The sequence below is a fragment of the Pleurodeles waltl genome, chromosome 6 (genome assembly GCF_031143425.1).
Source record: "Pleurodeles waltl isolate 20211129_DDA chromosome 6, aPleWal1.hap1.20221129, whole genome shotgun sequence".
NCBI classification, from domain to species: domain Eukaryota; kingdom Metazoa; phylum Chordata; class Amphibia; order Caudata; family Salamandridae; genus Pleurodeles; species Pleurodeles waltl.
In genome coordinates, this window is record NC_090445.1 from 724,262,554 (window position 1) to 724,288,118 (window position 25,565).

The window sequence follows — 25,565 nt, forward strand, 5'->3', positions numbered from 1 at the left end:
TTTCGGCAACCAGCTGGTTAAAGTTGGTTAAATACGACACTGGGTCTTGATTCCCTTGGCGTAAATCTCATAATTCACGATCTGCTGACTGTGTTACAGTTCTACGATCAAAAACTCTCTCAAACTCACGAACAAAATTTCTCCAGTTGTACAACAAGGGACTATTTTTATGCACAAGAGGAATTGCCCAAGTACCTGCATCCTCAGCCAAATATGATAACAAGAAAGCTACTTTGGACTGGGCATCAGGGAAAGTATGTGGTCTGCAGGTAAAGTGTAGTTCCACTTGAACCAGGAAAGATTGCGCTTTCAAAGGGTCACCTGAGAAACGTTCTGGGGGAGCTAAAGGAATTGCATTAGGAACATTTAGTGAAATGTTTGTCAGATTACTTCCAGAAGCCTGAGAAGAAGTACCTGGCCAGGACACACCTGTGGGACTTTGTTCCTTCTTCTCTACCTTATCTTGCAACTGACTCACTCTCTCAGCTAAGCTAGTTGTCAATTCTTTGGATGATACCACCTCTGCCTGGAGCTGGGTGATAACCTTGACTACTCGTCCAGCGTGGCCATGCTGAGAACATACACAAACCAGGAGGATAATAATTTGTGGGCTCACTATTCTGTCAGAGTCACCAGATCCTCGGGGTCTGCGCACGTTCCCAACACGTCCACCACTGAACAGCTCCAAGACTCTGATAGATAAATCACAGAGGCTAAGAGAGTTCAAGAGGGGAAGAGGGGATTAGGAAGGGAAACAGCTGGGAAGGAGACCTGTAGTAAGAAAAAGTTTAGAACACACAATATGAAAATTATATCTCCTGAAATCAATACTAGACTATGATTCTAAGCATAGTCATTCTGAAAACATGAACAATTTAAGAATTAAGTTTAAAATGACTAAGGGGGTTATTCTAACTTTGGAGGAGTGTTAATCCGTCCCAAAAGTGACGGTAAAGTGACGGATATACCACCAGCCGTATTACGAGTTCCATAGGATATAATGGACTCGTAATACGGTTGGTGGTAAATCCGTCACTTTTCCGTCACTTTTGGGACGGATTAACACCTCCTCCAAAGTTAGAATAACCCCCTAAGTTTCAAGATGGCCTGATACCTGTAAGGGAATCAAGATGGATTAAATGAAAACGTTCTTATTCAAGTACTTTCCTTTACATGAGAATCAGAAAAACGTTCTGACTAAATTTTAAACCAGTCATATAAATCCTTTTTTGAGAATGCATACTAGGACCATACAATATTGCATCTAGACACTCTAATCTTCTGTGTACTTTTAAAATGTTTCAACACAAATTGCGCATATTGTAGATTTATATATATATATATATATATATAGTAAACACCATAAAAGGATTGTGCACCATGAATAACACAATATGGATTCAGGAAAAACAAATCACATAACTTGTCAACTCGAATATTACATGATAAATATCTTAGAATAGTGGCATACAATAAACAACATGAGTTAAACTCGAGGAGAGAATCGTGCGTCTTGCTGATTCGTAAACCACGATGTAAATGCCAAGAAATAACAGCTCACAATGAATAACAAGAACAAAGTACAATTAAACGAATTGCGCGTCTTTTGCCGATTCTAAGCCATCATGTAAATGTCAAGAAATGGTAGCTCACAATGAACAACAAAGTTAAAACACCATAAAGTGAATTGCGCGTCTTGCTGATTCTTAAGCCACCATGTAAATGTCAAGAAATGGTAGCGGGCAATGAACAAAGTCAAGTAAATGTCAAGAAATGGTAGCTCACAATGAACAACAAAGTTAAAACACCATAAAACGAATTGCACGTCTTGCCGATTCTTAAGCCACCATGTAAATGTCAAGAAATGGTAGCGCGCAATAATTAACAAGATTAAATTATGAAACGAATCGCGCGTCTTGCCGATTCGCAAGTCACCCTGCAAATGTCACAAACACTCAAGCGCATATTTCACACGCGCAAAGTACTCTGTCAAATCATAAAAGAATTAGGCCCAAGAACATGAGTCTTACCGCCCAGAACAAGGATCTCCAAATGAAGAATGAAAGTCAGATGGCTGGAAGATCAAATAGGCCACGGGGACAGGAGCTCAGGAAGTGGCTGCTGCTCTGCACCGGGACCTCTTAATAGTGAACACTTGGAGCTGGGCTGGCTCCTTTTTTTATAGAGTCTTGGCCCAGCCCACAACCACACCCAGGCATGTTGCAGGGAAAGTTTCTAGAAGGCCCTGGAAAGGGACCACACCCTAACACACTCTGAAAGCCTGCAGCAATACATTGCAAATGAACAGCATTTGTAAGCACATTAAAAATAAGTCTTCAGGATTGAACTCTGCAATGCAAAAGGTTAAACAACAACATATCAGCACAATGCATAAATTACGTTGTTTTGAGAGTGCTGGGTTTTTGCATTCTAGTCGCCAATAGAACGCGCACTGCCCTGGTGTTGACACATAGCCACTGCAGCGGGGAAAGAAGTAAAGTTGCCTAGGCAGTATTCATCCTATGAAGATGTATTCAATGAAAAAGAAGCAGAAACCGTGCCTCCTCATAGACCTTATGACTGCCAAATTGATCTAACTCCAGGTGCGATAATCCCTAGCTGTCATGTGTCCGCCTTGTCAGAATATGAAAATCAACACTTACGGAAGTACCTAGATCAATTCTTAGAGAATGGCTTCATCCGCCCTTCCAAGGATCCTGCAGCCTCTCCTTTGTTTTTTTGTCCCCAAGGCAAATGGGGACCTTCGAACCTGTATTGACTATAGGGGTTTGAACAAGGTCACAGTCAAGAACAAATACCCCTTGCCTCTGATTCCTGTCTTGTTGGATCAAGTGAAAAAAGAAAAGATTTACACTAAGCTCAATCTATGAGGTGCTTACCATTTAGGCAGAATGAGAGAAGGTGACAAATGGAAAACTGCTTTCAAGACAAGGTATGGTCTCTTTGAATACACCGTCATGCCCTTTGGACTGTGCAATGCTCAAGCAGCATTTAAATTTTTCCTGAATGACGTCCTTAAAGAGTATCTAGACATATTTGCAATAGTCTATATCAATGATATTTTGATCTACTCTAACAATGAAACCGAACATGTACAACATGTCAAGAAGATTCTCACGGCTCTTCGAAAGCATCATTTATATTGCAAACTAACCAAGTGTGAGTTTCATGTTACCACAGTTGAGTTTTTAGGGGTTATCCTTACCCCTCAAGGTATGGTCAAGGCAGAAAAGAAAGTACAAGCTTTATCTGATTGGCCCACTCCAAAGACTGTTCGAGATGTACAGTGCTTCCTGGGTTTTGCAAACTTTTATCGCTGGTTTATAAACCATTTCTCTCAAACAGTGGCGCCAATCACCAAGTTAATGAGAAAGAAAGAAACATTTGTATGGTCTCCAGAAGCTGACAGAAGCTTTTACCACTGCCCCAGTCTTGACTCACCCTGATCTGGATCGTCCATTCATAGTTGAAGCAGATGCCTCAGAGGTGGCAATTGGTGCAGTCTTGTCACAACGAAGTAAAGACACTGGCCACAGCTTATATGTCTCGAAAGCTGAAAGAAACCGAACAGAACTATGTCATTGCTGAAAAAGAGCTTCTGGATATCCGTGATGCCTTTAAAGAGTGGAGACATCATTTGTTAGGTGCTAAGTACACTGTCACAGTACATACTGATCATCGCAATCTCCAGTTCATGAGTTCAGCTAGACTTTTGACTCCTCTGCAATTATGCTGTTTTTTGCAGAGTTCGATTTTGTGGTAACCTTTCGTCCTGGTAAAGATAATCGCAAAGCAGACGCCTTGTCCCACCTTGCCTACAATCCAGCCTTCCAGAGCTATCATTGCCCCAGACAAGGTCCTCTGCACCATAAAAACCGAATACTTCTTTGAAGACATCCGTAATTCCTTCACCATCGAGAAATGGCAGGCATGGGCTCAAGCAGATCCCAAAAGATCAATCAAGCAAGGACTACCTTGCCCACTGTTCAATCTTGGGGAGTGCAAAGCCACAGTCTCTCAAGTCTCTACAGTGGGTGGGTTGCCCACTGATCAATCCTGGGGAGTGCAAAGCCACAGTCTCTCAAGTCTATACAGTGGGTGGGTTGCCCACTTATCAATCCTGGGGAGTGCAAAGCCACAGTCTCTCAAGTCTATACAGTGGGTGGTTTGCCCACTGTTCAATTCTGGGGAGTGCAAAGCCACAGTCTCTCAAGTCTCTACAGTGGGTGGTTTGCTCACTGTTCAATCCTGGGGAGTGCAATGCCACAGTCTCTCAAGTCTCTACAGTGGGTGGTTTGCCCACTTTTCAATCCTGGGGAGTGCAAAGCCACAGTCTCTCAAGTCTCTACAGTGGGTGGTTTGCCCACTGATCAATCCTGGAGAGAGCAAAGCAACAGTCTCTCAAGTGGATGTAACTGGTTCTGGAGGGGGCTTTGTGCCCAGAGTGCTTCATCCTGCCAAGGACTGAGGTAGTGGATGCATTTCTCCACTGGTTCTGGAGGGGGCTTGGTGCCCAGAGTGCTTCATCCTGCCAAGGACAGAGGTAGTGGATGCCTTTCTCCACTGGTTCTGGAGGGGGCTTGTTGCCCAGAGTGCTTCATCTTGCCAAGGACAGAGGTAGTGGATGTGATACTCCACTGGTTCTGGAGGGGGCTTTGTGCCCAGAGTGCTTCATCCTGCCAAGGACTGAGGTAGTGGATGTAACTCTCCACTGGTTCTGGAGGGGGCTTTGTGCCCAGAGTGCTTCATCCTGCCAAGGACAGAGTTAGTGGATGTAACTCTCTACTGGTTCTGGAGGGGGCTTGGTGCCCAGAGTGCTTCATCCTGCCAAGGACAGAGGTAGTGGATGTAACTCTCCACTGGTTCTGGAGGGGGCTTTGTACCCAGAGTGCTTCATCCTGCCCGTGGCGGCCTCAGTAGCGTTGGTGTTCACTGGCCTGCAGTGCTACTGATGGCGGAGTCCTGGGCAGCGGTTCTGCTGGTGGCGGTCTTGTGCTGGCCTGCGGTGCTGCTGGCGGTCCTGTCTTGGGCAGCAGTTCAGCTGGCGGCGGTCTTTTCCTGGCCTGCAGTGCTGCTGGCGGTCCTGTCTTAGGCAGTGGGGCGGATGCTGGCGGTCCTGTCTTGGGCAGCGGGCTGCTGCTGGCGGTCTTCTCCTGGGCAGCGGGGCTGCTGCTGGTGGTCCTGTCTTGGGCAGCGGGGCTGCTGCTGGTGGTCCTGTCTTGGGCAGTGGGGCTGCTGCTGGCGGTCCTGTCTTGGGCAGCGGGGCTGCTGCTGGCGGTCTTCTCCTGGGCAGCGGGGCAGCTGCTGGCGGTTCTGTCTTGGGCAGCAGGGCTGCTGCTGGCGGTCTTCTCATGGGCAACGGGGCTGCTGCCGGCGGTCTTCTCCTGGGCAGCGGAACTGCTGGCGGTCTTGTCCGCCGTGCTGATCTTCCCAGACTTGCCAGTTTTAATGTGCCCCTTCCCCACCTTCGATGGTGTCGCAGCTGTCTCCACACTCCCAACTGTACCACTGGGAGCGGCTTTGGTGGCTGATTTCTTTCCCCTCTCCCGCCGGGAACTGTCCAACTTTTTATGCTTGACAGGTGGGGGACTGTCCGTGCTGTGGCTCTTTGCCACACTGGCTGCCCTGCTGCCTGGTGCACTCCACAATCCGGTGACTACTGGCACCACTGGTCCAGCTGATGTTGTGGCTGAGGTGCTAGGTTGGGACCTGGAGACTCGGTCCCTAGGAGACTGAAGGGGTGGGGGAGGTGAGGGAAAGAGGTCAAGGCTGGCCAGGAAAAGTTTCTTAGGAACACTGGGATGGGTAGCTGGAGGGGGGTTGGGAGTGGAGTAAGAGGTTGTGGTTTTAGGAGGTGCACGTTTGGTGACTTTGGGTGAAGCTGCATGCGCCGTAGGCTGTCGTGAGGTGGATGGCTCTTGGGTGGGTGTGTGGCTGCATTTGTGTACCTTGGGAGGTGGCCTCACAGACACACTGGGAGAGGACACAGGGGATGTGTGAATGGTACTGGGGTGGTGACTGCACGTGAGCGGGGTGTGGTGGTGGGTGTGCTGGTGATGGACGTAGTAGCTGAGGATGTAGTGCATGCAGGTGTGAGTGGAGACGAGACAGGGAGGGAGGAGGGAGACGAGGAGGAGGGGGACACAGTGGAGGCAGTGGATGTTGGTGTGTCTGCATGTGTGTGATGCTTGCGTGAGTGCCTGTGGGATGTGTGGTGCTTATATTTGCCAGAGCTTCCCTTGTGTGTTGAGGTGTGTGCATGCTGGTCTGATGGTGTGCTTGGGATAGGCTGAGGTACAGGGATGTGGGTCTGGGTGGAGGAAGTTGGAGGGGGGAGGCTAGAGACAGGGACAATGGCTGCCATCAGTGCTGAGGCCAGAATCTGAAAAGCTCGCTAAAGGGCTGCCTGACCAGAGTGAATGCCCTCCAGGTATGCATTGGTCTGTTGCAACTGCCTCTCTACACCCTGGATGGCATTCAAAATGGTAGACTGCCCAACAGTGAGGGACCTGAGGAGGTCAATGGCCTCCTCACTGAGGGCAGCAGGGGTGACTGGGGCAGGGCCTGAGGTGCCTGGGGCAAAGGTGATGCCCACCCTCCTGAGTGAGCGGGCATGGGGCAAACGCTGAGGGGCTGCTGGGAGGGCGGTGCTGGTAGGGGGGTTGCGGCTGTACGGGGGGCACAGATGGGGCCGCCACCGCAAGGGAGCTCCCATCAGAGGGGGAGTCTGTATCGCTGGTGTCAGCTCCTGTCCCCGCCGTGGAGCTCCCCTCGCCCTCCGTCCCATTGGTGACTTCAGACTCTGTAGTGTCGCCCTCCAGGGCCATGTGGGATGCAGCTCACTCCTGCTCCGGCACCACTGCTCCTCCGCCTGATGATGCTAATGCACACAAGAACAGGGAGACCACAAAAAGGGGGGGGGGAGACAGAAGAAAGACATGTTGAGTGCATGCAATACCGCTACCTTTGGCGGACACAACAGACACAGAAGCCCCCTGCACTACACTGCGCACTTGGAGTCCACTATTCAATCCCTGGGACATGGCTTACAAGGCTATGGCCGATTTCTGCACACATGGATGTCACAGGAGCCTGACTAGGTGTAGTTGGCACTGTACACAGGTGGGGTGGGGTGCCACAGGGCCTGTCTGAAGAAGGGAGCTTAACTACTAAACTCGCCCTGGCCTAGGGGAACCCACAGCCCACCTTCCCCACCCAGACACCTCCAATGTGCGCTGAATCAGCAGAATGAGAGTGTACTCACTCCCTTGTTGCTGCTGTTATGCCCTCAAGCGCCCATCCAACTCCGGGTACGCCACCGCCAGGATCCTGAACATCAGGGGGGTCATGGTGCGACGGGCACCCCTCCCACGTTGGAAGGCCATCCCCAGCTGGGCCTCCGCCGTCTTCTTGCTCCAGCGGCGAATGTCCTCCCATCTTTTCCGGCAGTGGGTGCTCCGTCTGTGGTAGACCCCCAGGGTCCGGACTTCCTTGGCTATGGCACGCCAAATGTCCTTCTTCTGGTGGGCGCTGACCTACAGGAATTGTACAGGGGAAAAAGAGAAGTAATTACCAACTGCACCGTCACAGTCATTGGCCCGCATCCCTACTCTTGCCATGACGCACATGCACTCACCGTTGTTTCATGCACGCCTCATTCTCAGCCCCACCTATTTTGCATGCACCCCACTCCACACAGGCATTGCCCATACAACATGCTCACAGTGTACTTACCTGTTTGTCTGGAGGACCGTAGAGTAGCGTGTACTGGGGGAGGACCCCGTCCATGAGTTTCTCCAACTCCTCCATGCTGAAGGCAGGGGCACTTTCCCCAGACACACGAGCCATTGTCTCTTCCAGACTGAGGTCACAGCTGCACTTGCAGTGTAAGTCCTATCCTGTCGAAGATCAGGTATCGAGTGATTGAACAGATAGAAAATGGCGGTCACGTCCGTGGCGGTGCGTACCGTCACTGCCAGCGTACATCGTCATTGGCTCCTGGGACCCATAGGGTCCAATGTTAACCAATGCAGAATTGCGCCGCGGTCTTCCACCGCCTACTGTGACAGTGTACAACGCCAGCGCAGTTACCTCATATCCCATTGTCCCACCTTACAGGTCAGGCAGCCGCCCTTTCATGGGCCCACATGGCATTATTTTTGACTGTGTCACACATACCTAGGCCTTGCCTAAACACTCATACAGACAAATGTCGAATTGCTAATATTTTCAGAGTAAGCTGTGTTTACGTACCTCAGAGTTGGTTGACTCTCTGCTCGCTGTTCTCTCCATAGGCCCTGCCGCTGGGGCATGTGAGGAGATGGCGGCATCCTCCGGTGTACAGAACGCTGGTGGACTTGTCGACAATGGAGGAGCGACATGTGATCATCACCTACAGGCTTGATCGTGCCACAATCCTAGAACTGTGTGCCCAGTTGGAGCCAGACCTGATGTCAGCTATCCGCCATACCACAGGAATCCCCTCTCAAGTGCAGGTGCTGTCGGTACTCCATTTCCTAGCAAGTGGGTCTTTTCAAACTACAGTGGCCATAGCATCAGGGATGTCCCAGCCTATGTTTTCCAACGTGTTGTCCAGAGTGTTGTCTGCCCTGCTGAAACACATGCAGCGCTACATCGTTTTCCCTCAGGTGGAGGATTTGCCTACAGTGAAAGGTGATTTCTATGCCCTGGGACATATCCCCAACATCATAGGTACCATTGATGGGACACATGTGGCCTTGGTACCCCCTGCAGGAGTGAACAGGTGTACAGAAACCGGAAGAGTTACCATTCCATGAATGTGCAGATGGTGTGTTTGGCAGACCAGTACATCTCCCATGTTAATGCAAAATTCCCTGGCTCAGTGCATGACGCTTACATCCTGCGGAATAGCAGCATCCCTTATGTGATTGGGCAACTCCAGAGGCACCGGGTGTGGCTATTAGGTGAGCACATTGACCCAATACAGTGGGAATAGTTGTCTGGGTCTGTGGATGTCCCTATGAGTTAGTGTGTGTCTAACAGTTGTCCCTCAACATTTGCAGGTGACTCTGGTTACTCCAACCTGTCATGGCTACTGACCCCAGTGAGGAATCCCAGGACAAGGGCAGAGGAACACTACAATGAGGCACATGGGCGAACTAGGAGGATTATAGAGCGGACCTTCGGCCTTCTGAAGGCCAGGTTCCGGTGCCTGCATATGACTGGTGGTTCCCTATTCTACTCACCAAAGAAGGTATGCCAGAACATCGTGGCCTGCTGTATGCTCCACAACTTGGCTTTGCGACGACAGGTGCCTTTTTCTGTAGGAGGATGGTCCAGATGGAGGTGTTGTGGCAGCTGTGGAGCCTGTGGACAGTGAAGACGAGGAAGCAGAAGAAGAGGACATTGACAACAGGAACACAGTGATCCTGTAATACTTCTAGTGAGACACAGGTAAGAAGACAACACTGCCTGCTACATCTAATTTAAATCTACTACCTCTCTACTGTCTGTCATGTTCACCCAGTGTATGATCACTGAGTTGTCACTTTCCCTTACGATTTCACAGATGTGGGTCCCACTGTGTGACATCTGCTTTGTTTCCTCATGTACTTGAGCTGTGTGACATAGGTATGTTGACATTACATTTGAAAGAGCATTTTGCCACTGTAATTGCTAATACACTATTTCGAAATCACAGGCAGACTCCTGATTGTTTTGTGCTTTAAGGGTGTTTATTAAGTGCTCAGTATTGGAGGGGGTTGTAAAATGGTGAGGGGTGATGGTGGAGGAATGTCCATGGCAGAGTCCAGTCTATTAGTCTCACAGGCGCATTGTCTAAAGGGGCATAGTAAGTGGAGCTGGGGCAGTTTAAGGATGGACAGGGTGACAAGGTGGGACAAATGGATGACAATCAGGGTGGTCTCATTTCTTGGCGGGGGTCTTGGCATCGTTCTCTGTCTTTGTCCTGGATCTCAGGGACCGTTTACGGGGTGGTTCTCCCTCTGCAGGGGGTGGGATGCTGGTGTGGTGGCCCTGTGGCGGTGCCTCCTGTCCACTAGCGCTGGCGGAGGTGGTGGGCAGTTCCATCCAGGCTACTGTCAGGGGCCCCTTGTTGTGTCACAGTGTCCCTCCTGGTGTTGACGAGTTACTTCAGCACCCCTACAATGGTGCCCAAGGTGGAATTGATGGATTTGAGTTCCTCCCTGAAGCCCAAATAATGTCCCTCCTGCAGCCGCTGGGTCTCCTGAAACTTGGCCAGTACCGTTGCCATCGTCTCCTGGGAATGGTGGTAGGCTCCCATGATGTTGGAGAGGGCCTCGTGGAGAGTGGGTTCCCTGGGCCTGTCCTCCCCCTGTTGCACAGCAGCCCTCCCAGTTCCCCTGTGTTCCTGGGCCTCTGTCCCCTGAACCGTGTGCCCACTACCCCCAGGTCCCTGTTGTTGTTGGGGTGGTGGGTTAGCCTGGGTTCCCTGTAGTGGTGGACACACTGCTGATTGACATGTCCTTGGGACAGAGGTATGGGCCCGCTGGATGGGTGCTGTGCTGGTGTTTCCAGAGGGGGGAAGGTCTGTAGTGGCTTGTGCCACTGTGAGGGGAACCGACTGTCCCGAGGTCCCAGATGGGCCGGGCTTATCGTCTAGATCCAGTTGGACAGAGCTGCTGTCATCACTGTGGGCCTCTTCTGTGGGTGGAGTGGACATGTCTGGACCCTCTTGTCCGGTGACGTTGACCCTGTCTACGATTCTGCACCATAGATCCATCTTCCTAGCTATGGAAGTGTGCTGCACATGTGATCCGAATAGCTGTGGCTCTACCCGGATGATTTCCTCCACCATGACCCTGAGCTCCTCCTCCGAGACCCCGGAGCTCCAATATAATTTTTTTATGTATGGTACGGGTTTGTTCCCAAAAGGTATGCAGTCTGATACACTGTTTGTAATTCTTCAGATAGTAGAGGGGATATATATTGGCCCCAACATTTAAGAAGCCAAGCAGCAGTGGAAGCTACCCTCTCATAGTTTGTAAAAAAGAAATCAGGGTCCTCTCCTGTCTGGTATTTTTGTAGGACAGTGCTTGCTGCATTGGGATGTACTTTTGCATTAGCTATTGCTCCTTTCAGTTTTAAGAAAGCCATATCTTGAGCTTGTTGATTGTCTGCAATCAGGGTAGCTTGCGTCTTTAAGGCAGCCTGCAGATTTTCCCTGTCTTGTTGCACTGCCTGAGCTTGCTGCTCACCCACCAGCTGTAGGTGGCTCGCCCCTTTGCCAGCTGTTTTGGATTGAGTCATGACTGTAGCCTTGGGAACTTACTCCACTTCGGACACCACTGTAGTAGGCTTTCAGACATGACAACAACCCAAAGTAAAATTTTAAGATGATTTATTATGAGGGTTAACAATACAGGCACAAGATAGAGTAGTTTAAAATCTTCAATTGTTCCTGTCACTCTTTCGCTGATTCATAAGGCAGCCTTCCTAACAATCTTTCCTTGAGAATAATGGTGACCCTCAGGAAAACACAACAGTTTCATACTCTTCTACAAAAGCAACCCATGACCATCACCCTTTGATAATGAAATCCCTTTTATTTCCTCTCTGGTGCCGAATCATGTGTTTACTTAACATCCAACAGTACTCCTCCCAGTGTGCTTTCCTCAGGCTGCAGCATGCGCAAACTCTTTCGGAGTGACAAACTCATCCGAGTCCTTTAACCACTTGATGATAATTAAAGTGGCCACTTGCTTGAAGCCACGGTGCAAGGGTGGGACCATGGCAGTCGAGACTACAGCACCTTCCTCCTTTACGTCACTCGTGTACATACAGCTGTAGCTCATTGTTGCAAGAGCTGGCTGGCTCATGTCCTGATTCCTGGACCACAATCCTCCCGTCTCCTCCTCAGACATGAAGTCATCCAAAAAATGTAAGTCCAAAGCATAAGATGAACTGACAAAGGTTTATCTCTAAATCGGGGAGTCGGATGACAAAATATGGCTCACCTCAAGAAATGCATCATATAAGACCCTACTTTGCAATGGAAGTCAATGGAAATCACAAAGTCAGCAAATGGTGAGTAAATGTAGCAATGACAAATAATAATACAGAATTATGGAAAGTAATCTAATGCCACCATTCTAGCACTAGCCCCTAACTTGAACATTATTGTGTCCTGTCCCATTTTAACCTAATGTCTTTAGATGTGTCTGTACAAAATAATTACAAAACAAGGGGAGTCATACAAGTGAATAGGCATAAGCAGGAAGATCATTGAAAGTAGCAAAAGGTGTAGCATGGTAACATAAAACATTATGAATTTATATGCTGACTACATGCGTAGAACAGAAGAATGAAAACATACACATTACCCCATCGTATGTGCTCCTTGGCCCAGTCAGTTTTATTTGAGGTTTTCCCTGCACCCAGACAGCCTACTTGCAAACGTTTTCGTTTTTAATAGTCCTTTTTAAGGTTTTGCCTAGACAGTGCATGTACTGTCTCTTCGAGACATGCTGCTATCTATCTTGTGAGTTAAAACCTGCCCATGGCTTTTAATTGGTTGCTGTGCATGCAGTTCGCAAAAGCTTCCTTCTCTGTGGTCAATGTGGGTTATATGTCCCTTCTTTTTGTGTGTCAACCCCTCCCATGGAGCATGCTCCTATTTCTTGTAGGCTTGGCCTTTTGTGCATGTAGGCTTGTGTAAGCACACTATTATTGTTATTTGGTTACTGCCCATGTTTTTGGAATGTCAGCTTTTCTTTGTCACCCTGTATTTTTTAAGTGTTTTTTACATAGTGCAAGCTTGACTGGAAGGCATTGGAGTGCTTTACACGAGCATCAGTAACGTTACACAAGGACACATGAAATTTTTGATAGGCACAAGGAGATTAAGTGATTTGCCCAGAATCACAAGATGTTGAGCCGATGCTGAGACTCGAATCTGGTTCCCCAACTCCATAGTTGGCAGCTCTGGCTGTTACACCACCTCCTACTTTACACATTCCATACTGATAATACACATATTTGGATCGGCATTCTGCATTTGTCTTCCATTTTACCATTATTTCATTTTATTAACATACAATAATGTATTTAAATTGTGTTTTTTAACTAGGCACAGGGAGAACTGAAGCAGAGACTCGAACACGCCCGCCCCACTCCCGGGCCTAGGGTTGGGTTGTTAAACTTTGTTTCCCTTATACTGATCTCGGCCTGGGCTTTGCTACATTTTTGTGCTCGGCCCTTCACTTTATTCCTTGCCCTCCTTTACGACAGCTGCCTTTGGTCCCCATCAGAGCAGCATCCAGAAGGTGTGAAAAGGGTTAATGCCAGGAGCACCTTCCAACATCAGAGATGAGCACTGCACTCCTAGCACAAAACATCGTAAAGATGAGTGCCCTTCTCCCCATACCTCCCTCCTCTCCCCTCCTAATTTCTTTCTCGATATTGTCACCCCGTGTTCCCCTCTCTGTTTATTAGCTTGCTCTGGCATCAGCACCCCAGACAGAAGGGGGTAGGTGCCTACATGGACGTAGAATTGTGGGGTCCGGCCCTCATCGCAGGAGCATATGTGCAGCTCTTTATCCGGAGCCGTCACTTTAACCTCTCAGCTTTACAAAAGGGCACCAGGCGCAAGCACGAGACAGGCTGAGGGCCCTTTACAGGCTCTCAGAGTCAGGTCTGAGTGGGGTGGAGGTCTGTGGACTCCCAGCAGGGCACAGGTGCACATCCGCAATCTCTCACACAGAGATACAACACACTCCTAGACACAACTCTTGCACTCAGAAACACAAACATAGACTGAGGCACATGAAAGAGACTGGCTCCCACGCACACCTTGGAACTCAAAACCTAAGCTTCTTTAATGTGAGTCCATTTTTTAAAATTAGTTGTGCGTGGTGTTAAATTGTACCAGTTGTGTGGGAGATGGGATGGTCGAATTATACACAGCACTGTTCCTCGGTAGGTATTGTCATGCCAGCCGTGTGTACATGTGTGTGTGTGAGGGATAGAGATCTGTTAGTATTAATAACTTTATGTCATACAAGCTCTGACCGCTAACGCTGCCCTTAATGTATTGATTATAAAGCGACGAGGCGCACAGCTGTGGGTAGGGGCAAGGATGCTGCGTCTAACTATGTATTCACCCGGTGGTCTGATCTGGTGTTTTGTTGAAATGTTGAACAAATTAAAGAGACTGCTGAGCAACCGCACCTACCTGAAACATCTACGAGTGTGCTAGGCTTCTGTTTGCTTTCAGGCTTATAACACATTTTTTTGCATACTGCAGCATCTGTTTTCAGGTTTAGATTTTACCAGAATGTAAAAAACTAAACACGTGATTGGATAAATTACTTGCACCTTGAGATCTGTTGTGAGTCTGCCATGTAAGTCATCTCAGTAATTGCATTCCCTTTGATGTGTAACATTTCACCTGTGCCACAAGAATCCAAAAATAGAGTGTAGCAAAACCTATATACAGTCTGTCTTGCTTTGTGCTTTGTGTGTAACACGCAGAGGCTTTTTAGCGCTGTTTTCGGTGTAACAGAGGCTGGAGCTTTGAACCTGCATGCGAGTATGAGGTTTTCACAAATGGAGTTCCATCCCTCTGTTGTGTAGCCATTTTAGCTGTATCTTTACAAACGTTATTTTAGCGAACTAGGCCTGCGGCTGTGCACTTTAACCGACATATGTTTTTATTCTAGGTTTGTTATATTATTTTAATAACAGCCACATTTGCGGTCTTGTTTTATTTTCTCTTTGCTCCTCGCCTAGATCAGCACTGCGTTCTTAAATAAACACATTTCTTTCACTCTGTGCTTTCTCAAGGCTGCAGTGAAAAAGGTTTTCCTGCAAAAATGGTCCGCTTTGTCTCCAATGTTCATAGAAACATACACACCCTTATGTGGGGAACCTTTCCTGGAACATCAGCTGTTTTATTATAAATATACTACTTTGACCCATGTACGTTAGATGGAGATTCCAGCCAGATGACCACAACAGACTACAGGCCTCTTGCTCAGGTATGAGGGATGATGTCTTCCAAGGGGGAATTAGAGCTTAACATGCTGTGCTCTAACAAAGCTTAGGTAGGAACTATCTTTACAAACCCTAGTGACAATATGGTAGAGTTATTCTTGTATTTTACTCTCCTTGTCGCCATTTTAATCCTGTTGTGCGTCATCGTCCTAGTTATTGCAATACATACATTATTATCTAAGACGCAGTTACTTCAATAAAACCTTATTGAACTGTATCCTGCCTCTGATTGTCCTTGCATATGTGAGACTAATGTAACTGAGAGAAACGGATGAGATCTGAGTGACCACGATTCCCCTGAGGAGTCATTTATGTCATGCGCTCAGTTGCCCAAATCATCCCCACTCTTGCGTGGAGATGAGGCACTGCTAGTTAGCCGGAAAAAAACAGGATTAGGCTGACAGGCTTCACCTGGAGCAGGTTCAGACTCAGTCCCCTGGAAGTCCGGGTGAATCTGTCACCCAAATCCAGTAGTCTCATTAGGATAGTGAGAGCCTACGCGACACCTCGAACCCACACTCTTTTTCTCTTCTTAGCGGGTCTTCTGCTCTTCTGTCTCGAGTTCAGTCACTACTCCCTGCACAACCTACTTATCCCTAGCTATCTTACTTGCTGTCTATTCTGTGCAGCTCTCACCCCTATCTATTCCCCATGCCACATAATTCTACTACACAAATACACTCCACACACACAATGTCACCCCACACAATTCTACAACTAAAAGTTCCAATACAACCCACATAATTCCACTCCACACCACAAACATCCAACAAACAATACACTCCAAACCAAAACACATAGTAAAATACATTGTCATTGACAACGCCAATAGCTCCAGCTCCCGCAAATGTGATACCTATTGCATTATAAATGCTTGTTCTAAACTACTATAAATAGTCCCTCCCTACGTAATGCCGCCCAGCTGGCTTCTTGTCCAGATAATGGGCACCTTCGGTAAGCAACATTTCTTTTACTTTTAAAAATATTGGTTAGTCACTATATGAGGTTACTCACTTTTAGCACAATTGCATGATCGGTGCAGGCAGGACATGCTCCACACTCATGTGCGAGGCTGAGGCGGGGAGGGCCTAGCCTGTCCTGAGCCTGTGCCTTCTTGCTGTTCCAGCAGGAGGAATTTTCAATCAGAATCGGGTGCTCCAAGTCCGTGCGCCGGTCTTATTAGGCAAAGAATCACAGTAGTTTGTGGGTCGAGTCTGCGAGTGCATGCACTAGCACATGTGTCTCGCTTGCTAGACTCTGTTATGTTCAGTAAAGGGCTTTGAGCCCACCTGTCGCTCACCATTTGTTGGTTTGCATGGCACTGTTCTTTACAGCTTCGTAATTCGTCAAGGCACGCCTGGCATCATTTCTGTTCCTCTGTGTGGAGCAGGGATCAAGCACTAATTGATTCAACTCAGTTTAGTTCCAGTCCGCTGTTCCCGACATGTTTGAGGTACTATTTGTTCTTTTTAACTTCTAGTTCTCCGCAAACAGAAGGCTTGTGACTGACAAAATGTGCCCAGCAGGACAAACAAAATTGCTAAGTTTTATTTTTTAAAGCTAACTTTCTTTTATTTTGCCAAGTAGTCTTTTATCAGTTTCCACTCATGTTTTCTTTTGTTTTGGCTCGTGGGCGCTGTTGTCAAAAGATGACCATTAATTTCTTTTTAATATGTGAGATGACTTGCATTGCAAATGCTTGATTTATTTTTACCAGCAGCTCTCATCTTGCGAGATGAGACTTGTTGCAAAGGCTACCCTATTTAAACAAAGCTAGAGCTGGGCCTGGCTTCATTGTTTCAGCCATGGAGCCTGCCAAGTATAAGGAGAAAAAACACACAGCAGAGTATGGAGGCTGAGCCAGAGGAGATGGTGACTATTTCCATATGCCAATGGGATGATTTGATAAAAGAGATAGTAAACTCTGCAATACAAGAATCTCAAAATAAGAGGCAAAGGCTGGATTTAGACCCCAATGACGACTTGAAAGATGGTCCTTGGGGCAAATACATCCAGGGGCAGCAAATGCAAGACTTGCTGACATATATAAGAAAGGTTTTAAAATATGTACAGGAGCTTCAACAGCAAGATGAAGAATTCTATGCACAACAGACCTCCTCACAAGTGGATGCTTGCTTTATCATCAGCTAGTTAAAATCTTTGTTCTATAAGAATGGAAAGACATAGATAAAATGTATTTTCCAAGATTCTCATCAAAACGATATCCCTTGGAAGGGTTTGATGAAGAGTTCTAACAGACACTGAAGGTTAACTGGATTTAAGCCACTATGGCATCATCTTCATCAGTGGCATCTAAAGAAGCATGCCTGCCAGACACAGTGGAAAAGAAAATGGTGTCACCTTTTAAAGGGGTTTATGCTAAAGCACATTTTGGTTTAAAAAACAGTACTAATGCGGCATATGCAGGACAAGCATCATTAGGAATCTTTCAAACACTGTTTGATTGCTTGCAACTGCAGAAGACACCCCAGAGTTATTGAGGAAAATTGAGCTATTGGCGCAGTTTTTATTGGACACTATCTTTGACTCATTGTGGGCGTCAACCACTGCAATGGGGGCTGCAACAGCAGTAAGGCAGCTTACTATGTTTAAAATTACTGAAGATAGATCAGACGCCAAGGTTGTTAATCTTAAAACTTCCATTTTTGGGTCCCATGTTATTCTGTTCACAGTTGACTGACATGGTCCACAAATCAGCCAAAGAAAGAAATATGCCGTGTCCCTTCAGGCCTCCAATTGGGAAAAACATTCCTCCGGAAGAAATCAACACAAAGCCCTCGAGACCTGAATCTTCCCCTTAGAGACCAGGCAAGAGACTGGTGAGCCATGCTGCTTAACAAATCCCTGTCACAGCAAGATACCAACAAAACAAAAAAAGAAAAATAGCTATAGGACAGAGAAAGTTGGAGGCAGAATACCAAATCTCCACCACAATGGAAGGAAATTGTTCACAACACATTGGTTCAGAAGATTGAAAGAGAGGGCTGTTGCTTAGAACTGAAGGAAGTCCCTCCGCAATTCTTTTTTTATAAAAAACCCAATTCCCAGGATAGACTTGAAATGGCAAGCAATGCTGTCTGGGATTCAAGCTCTTCTTCAAAAAGGAGGCAGTTATTCTAGTTCTGCCTTTGCAGAAAAAGACTGTTTTTACTCAATAATATTCTTAGTGTCAAAGCCAGAGGCGAAGTTCAGATTAGTCCTGGATTTGAAGATCTTGAACAATACGTGCATGATGCTGACTTTACAAGCCATGATTCATTTGTTGACAAAAGGGGATTTTCTGGCAATGCTAGATCTTCAAGACACATACTTCCAGGTTCCAGTGCATCAATCATGTCAGAAGTACCTCTGGTTTGGAGTAGTGGAGAACCACTATCAGTACAAAGCCCTACCATTTGGCCTATCATCCTCTCTGAGGATATTCTCAAAGGTACTAGCACCAGTGATAGCCTATGTTCAATTACAAGGTATACAAATATTCCCATACTTAGACAACTACCTAATTTCTGGTTGTTCTTTCTAGAATGTGCAAGGCGAAGTTGAGCAAGTGTGTGTGACTCTTCAAAGACTGGGTCTCCCCGTCAATCAGGAGAAGCCAAGCTTTCAACCCCCAAGAAAAAAGACCTTCCTAGGATTTCGATACGGAACAAGGAATGATCTTCTGCCAGAAATAAAAATACAGAATCTACAGACTAAACTGTCCACTGTGGTGTCACTTCCCCAAGCTTCAATGAGAACTTGATTCCGAGTCCAGGGGCTAATGTCTGCCACAACAATTATATTCCCATGGACATTTTCTCACCTGAAACCATTTATAATCCATCTCCTCAAACACTGGTCTCCAGCAGCTCAGAATTACAAGAGGTTTATTGCAGAGACACCACAAATTGTTCACAATTTATGGTGATGGATGAAAATAGAAAATTTGAGGAAGGGAACATATTTTCAGTATTCTAGCGGGATTGTGGTTACAACAGGTGATAGTGCTTGAGGTTAGGGAGCAACACTACAACATCCGGAATTGAAAGAGAAATTTCCAGTTCATGAAACATCATGGTCCTCAAACTGGAAGGAAGTCAATGCAGTGTCATATGCTGTGCGAAGTTTTTCCTAGCACCTTTATCAGAAAGTGGTTCTTGTGAAGACAGACAATCAAGTAACAAGGAGTTATCTCAACAGGCAAAATCTGTTGCTGGGAAGAGTCCAATATTTTGTCTCGAAAAGCAGTATGCATTTTGGGGAAGGACCACATACAGGCAGACAAGTTGAGGCGAAATATCTCAACCTCTATTTTTTCACCTCACTCCAGAAGCCTTTGCTGCGGCAGTGGATTGGTTCAGGAAGTCATGGTTGGGCCTGCTTGCACCCCAGGTCTATGCATTACTGCCTCAATACTGCTCAGACAGTTGGGATCCAAATGTTTGGACTGTAGATGCTCTTTCCTTCCCATGGCCCACAGGCTTTGCCCCGGTTATTGAGCAAAGTGCTGCAAAAGATCCAATTGGAGATATTACTGATTGCTCCATGGTGGCCATGAAGGCCGTGATATCTGCTGCTGAAACAGCTAGCTGGACATAACTGTCTCCATCTGCCACTAATACCTCCACTTTTCCTCAGTTTCCAGTCCAGTCTTACAATCAGCTATGAAGTTTACATCTCACAACTTGGCAATGAAAGGTCAGCATTAAAAAAAAAGCATTTGCAATGCAATCACGTTTGCTCGAGTTAGAGCTATTAGCGTTGTAAATTACTAACTGGACTTTGCTTGCCACATAAATTGAAAATGAAAAGAAAAACAGTTGACATAAGCAAGTCAATTCAAAGTGCCACAGCTGCCATAAGCGTGATCACGAAGGACATCACAAAAAGAAAAAGAAGTTTGCTTGCAGTCAAACGTATCGACAATCATGCAATTACCCAAGTAACAGGGTCGATGGCCAAGGTGGTAACAAAACTGCCCCAAGGGGGGACAAATGTAAAACATTTACCAATGATAAAGGATTTTTGAAAGGCAGGCCGAAAACGAGTGATAGTGATGGGAGTGTGGTGGGAGTGGTTAAAAGCCCACAGATAGATTACAACATGTCAGAGTGCTGGACCTAAAAATAGGCTATTCCTCCGAGGCAGCAAATGACATTTAGGCAGCTAGAAAACATCTACTCTGAAATAGTATTCTAAACATTGGCCTCACTTTGAAAAGTGGTGCTGTTCTAAAAACATGAATCCAAAATCATGTGACCCATTTCAAATTCTTGAATTTCTTAGAGAGGGACTTTTGTTAGGTTTAGCTTCGGATACACTGGCGGCTCAGTACATAGCAATTTGAGTCTTCAGAGAGTTGGTTTCTGGCATTTCAAACAGAATTCTTTTAGTGAGGAAATTGCTGAAGAGTTTTTGATTGAGAAAAACAGTTATTCCAGCTCTAATAGCGGAATGGAACCTCTCAATTGTTTTGATACTGTTACAACAATCTCCCTTTAAGCCATGGAAAACAAAAAAACATTAGGTGGGTTTCTGTTAAGTAGACAGTTTTTATAGCAATACCGTCTGCTACAAGACCGGGAGAGTTAGGCTCATTAGTAAATAATTGTGCTTACTTGAAAATTCCTCTAGATCAAGTTGTATGAAGACCTGATCTGAAATTAAGACCCAAGGTGCAAAACACATTTTAAATTTCTCAGGTATTCGTCTTGACGGTAAAGGATGAAAAGTCACAACACTCAATTTCGGAGACATGAGACATTAAAAAAGCTTTACAGATTTATATTCAGAGATCAGAAGATTTTAGGGAATCCAACAGTTTGTCTGACATGCAGCAGTTAACAGAGGAAGAAAGGTAACCGCAGCTAAAAGTACGTGGGTGAGGCTAGCTGTTACCCAAGCTTATGCAGTAGCTATCTAATGGGCACTAGTAGCAGGAGTCTCTCTGCAGGAATATGTATAATAGCTGCATGGTTTAATCAAGAGACATTTGTGTCCTATTATCATCTGTTTTTGGGAAATAACGACGGTGATCATTTTGCTACTCGAGCGTTTAAGGGAGCAATGAAGTAATTATTTCCAAACTCTGGAAGTTCAATAAAGTATAGCTTATCAATATTGCGGTGTCGTCTTTTATTGGCTTTGGTATATCCTCAAATAGTAATGGCTGGTCGATTAACACATACGAGGGAGTAATGATTTCATTACTTAAAGGTAAGCCTCATTATCCTGAGTTCAGGTGTTCCTCATCCCAGTCACATTCCACATCTCCATCCCATATGGGACTACCGATTCCTAGCTTAATAACAGGCAGGACGCCATTACGAAAGAGCAAGTATTTATAGTGGTTTAGAAAAGCGATTACTAAAAATGAAAGCACTTGCAAGGGGGTTGCATGGGGGGAGGCCAACACCAAATAGTAATAACTTGGACGAGGAGCACCTGAACTAGGGGTAACCTGTAAGTAATGGAATTTTTATTATGGCTGATTAGAAAAGAAAATAGAGTTCGGGCATAGTTGTGTCGAGCATGACAAAATACAGTTCTTTTAAATGCAATGTTGTTGTTCCAGTGCAGAAATGTTTATAATATTACGCATTTATTTTATTAAATAGAAATCAGTTTTCTCACTATTAACAGGAGAGCACCGGCCCCGCTTAGAGGCAAGGAGGTACTCTGGGATAGTGAGTATGGTCACGGCTACAGTTACATTTCAAGCACTGGCCAGCAATATCTCACATTTCTACCCCTGCGGCGCAGGTCTCAATCATCATGGTGGCAGTGAGATGCCTGCTATTGGTCTGCAGCTGTATCCTTTTCTCTGCTTGCTAATGGCATCACAGAACATATCTGTTCCCTGAGAAGTCTCCAGAAATGTAAGTCACAGAGGGAAGGGGTCTCTACATCATAGGGCTTCAACCTTTTCTATAATGAGAGCTACTTCTGATCAGTGAAAATCATTGTGAGCTACTGAAAGCTAAGCCACTCCCGCAATGTTACCAGACACCCCAACGCCCAGGTTCATTGACTTTAAGCCTAAAGTCTATAGAGCCAAAGACTATGGTTTGAACAAAATATTTTGACTAGGAGCACTACAACAGGGCTGCCATTTGTGTCAGTGAGAGCGTGGTCTTTGGGGATGTATGAACATGAGTTCGTATGAATGGAATATATGTTAATTAGTGAATGAGAGCTTGTGTCATATGTACTTTTGGCACAGGACATACCTTTTGTCAATATGTTTCACTGTTACATTTAGGACACGAAGATAAAACCTGTTTTTAATAAGGGAAATTTAAAGTGCAGAAAAATGTTCTGCAAAAATGTTCATATTATGGAACATTTTTCTGCACTTTAATTTTCTCCCACTTAAAAAATGGCAGTTTTTTCATTCTTAAATATGACACAGTGTTTTCTAGTCACTGGGGGAAAGTTGCCTGATGTGTGTAAGTGCCACACTTTTTGATGGGAGAAAATTAAACTGCACAACTAACTTTATGTTTTATAGATTCCATAAAACACATCGTTTAATGTTCTCCCATTTCAAAGTGTTGCATTTACAAACTGCAGGTATCTTGCACCCAGTGGCCCGTAGACACAGTGCCATATTTATAACAGAAAAATACAGCAATTTGTGTAAATATGAGGAACTTAAAGTGAAGAAACATGCTTAATAAACTATTGGGATGTAATTGGCTTAATTGAAAGTGGAGAAAAACATTGGCTGAATGTTTCATGTAAATACATTTATTTACTTTACATTTTTCCTATCTAAAAAATGACAGTACTTGTAAGTTATAATACAAATATGGCACAGTGTGTACTGGTCACTGGGAGCAGGAGGTCTGCTGTCTGTAAATGCAACACTTTGAAATGGGATACAGCTACAATGAAGAGTTAACTTAATTGTTAAGTTAACTCTTCATTTTAATTTTCTACCATTTAAAAGTATTCAGAAACATTATTTTGTTCTCATGCTCAATACTGAGTTGACAATGACTTTTAGTGAAGATTTAAATATCTCAGTACTTCAGTTCTTTGCCTCTATAACCTGAGTCATAAATCTGACACCCACACTGCTATCAGGCCCTGCTATCTGCAACGTGAAGATAATAATGTAAAATTAACACAGCCTTTCCTTACCTTTAAAAAGAAAATGTGAGCCGTGCTTATTTAAAAATTAACACAAGGCCCTGAGGTTCTCTGAAGGTGTCTGTGAGCTACCGGTAGCTCGAAATCGACTGGTTGAAAATACTTGCTCTACATCATTCTATAAGACCTCTCTCCAGACTTCTGTAGGCTTATCTTCCCTGCAGCTGTCATGGAATGTGCAGGGAGCTGCCTGACCACAGAAGGTGCATTGTACAGCTGATCAAAAGAAGCCACCTGTTTTCTGGCCTTATGTGAATCTGACATTCTATCTCCTCCAGGAAGGAGAAATGATACAAGTGGTGGTATTGAACAGATTTTAAGACAAGTGAGCATAGTTATGTGATGGGTTACCCATGTATGCACCAGAGTCAGTGGGTGAACGGAATGTTCTATTATTTGGAGATCTGCTGTAAGTTGGCTCCTGAAAAGAGATGAATGGCCTTTATGAACGGTGCCAAATTGCTATTTGTGCCTAGGAGCAGAATTTCTTGCAGGATGAGGACAGCTGTACAGTGCCTTCAACCAAGATGTCGGACCGAACTCAAAGGACTGAAGGGCTGGACACTAGGTGTAGGAAGTTGGCTCTGTATGTGCTATTTCAAAGTAAGGAATAGCATGCACAGAGTCCAAGGGTTCCCCTTAGAGGTAAAATAGTGGTAAAAATAGATAATACTAATGCTCTATTTTGTGGTAGTGTGGTCGAGCAGTAGGCTTATCCAAGGAGTAGTGTTAAGCATTTGTTGTACATACACATAGACAATAAACGAGGTACACACACTCAGAGACAAATCCAGCCAATAGGTTTTGTTATAGAAAAATATCTTTTCTTAGTTTATTTTAAGAACCACAGGTTCAAATTCTACATGTAATATCTCATTTGAAAGGTATTGCAGGTAAGTACTTTAGGAACTTCAAATCATAAAAATTGCATGTATACTTTTCAAGTTATTGACAAATAGCTGTTTTAAAAGTGGACACAGTGCAATTTTCACAGTTCCTAGGGGAGGTAAGTTTTGGTTAGTTTTACCAGGTAAGTAAGACACTTACAGGGTTCAGTTCTTGGTCCAAGGTAGCCCACCGTTGGGGGTTCAGAGCAACCCCAAAGTCACCACACCAGCAGCTCAGGGCCGGTCAGGTGCAGAGTTCAAAGTGGTGCCCAAAACACATAGGCTAGAATGGAGAGAAGGGGGTGCCCCGGTTCCGGTCTGCTTGCAGGTAAGTACCCGCGTCTTCGGAGGGCAGACCAGGGGGGTTTTGTAGGGCACCGGGGGGGACACAAGCCCACACAGAAATTTCACCCTCAGCAGCGCAGGGGCGGCCGGGTGCAGTGTAGAAACAAGCGTCGGGTTCGCAATGTTAGTCTATGAGAGATCTCGGGATCTCTTCAGCGCTGCAGGCAGGCAAGGGGGGGGTTCCTCGGGGAAACCTCCACTTGGGCAAGGGAGAGGGACTCCTGGGGGTCACTTCTCCAGTGAAAGTCCGGTCCTTCAGGTCCTGGGGGCTGCGGGTGCAGGGTCTCTCCCAGGCGTCGGGACTTTAGGTTCAAAGAGTCGCGGTCAGGGGAAGCCTCGGGATTCCCTCTGCAGGCGGCGCTGTGGGGGCTCAGGGGGGACAGGTTTTGGTACTCACAGTATCAGAGTAGTCCTGGGGTCCCTCCTGAGGTGTCGGATCTCCACCAGCCGAGTCGGGGTCGCCGGGTGCAGTGTTGCAAGTCTCACGCTTCTTGCGGGGAGCTTGCAGGGTTCTTTCAAGGCTGCTGGAAACAAAGTTGCAGCCTTTCTTGGAGCAGGTCCGCTGTCCTCGGGAGTTTCTTGTCTTTTCGAAGCAGGGGCAGTCCTCAGAGGATGTCGAGGTCGCTGGTCCCTTTGGAAGGCGTCGCTGGAGCAGGATCTTTGGAAGGCAGGAGACAGGCCGGTGAGTTTCTGGAGCCAAGGCAGTTGTCGTCTTCTGGTCTTCCGCTGCAGGGGTTTTCAGCTAGGCAGTCCTTCTTCTTGTAGTTGCAGGAATCTAATTTTCTAGGGTTCAGGGTAGCCCTTAAATACTAAATTTAAGGGCGTGTTTAGGTCTGGGGGGTTAGTAGCCAATGGCTACTAGCCCTGAGGGTGGGTACACCCTCTTTGTGCCTCCTCCCAAGGGGAGGGGGTCACATTCCTAACCCTATTGGGGGAATCCTCCATCTGCAAGATGGAGGATTTCTAAAAGTTAGAGTCACCTCAGCTCAGGACACCTTAGGGGCTGTCCTGACTGGTCAGTGACTCCTCCTTGTTTTTCTCATTATCTTCTCCGGCCTTGCCGCCAAAAGTGGGGCCTGGCCGGAGGGGGCGGGCAACTCCACTAGCTGGAGTGTCCTGCTGGGTTGGCACAAAGGAGGTGAG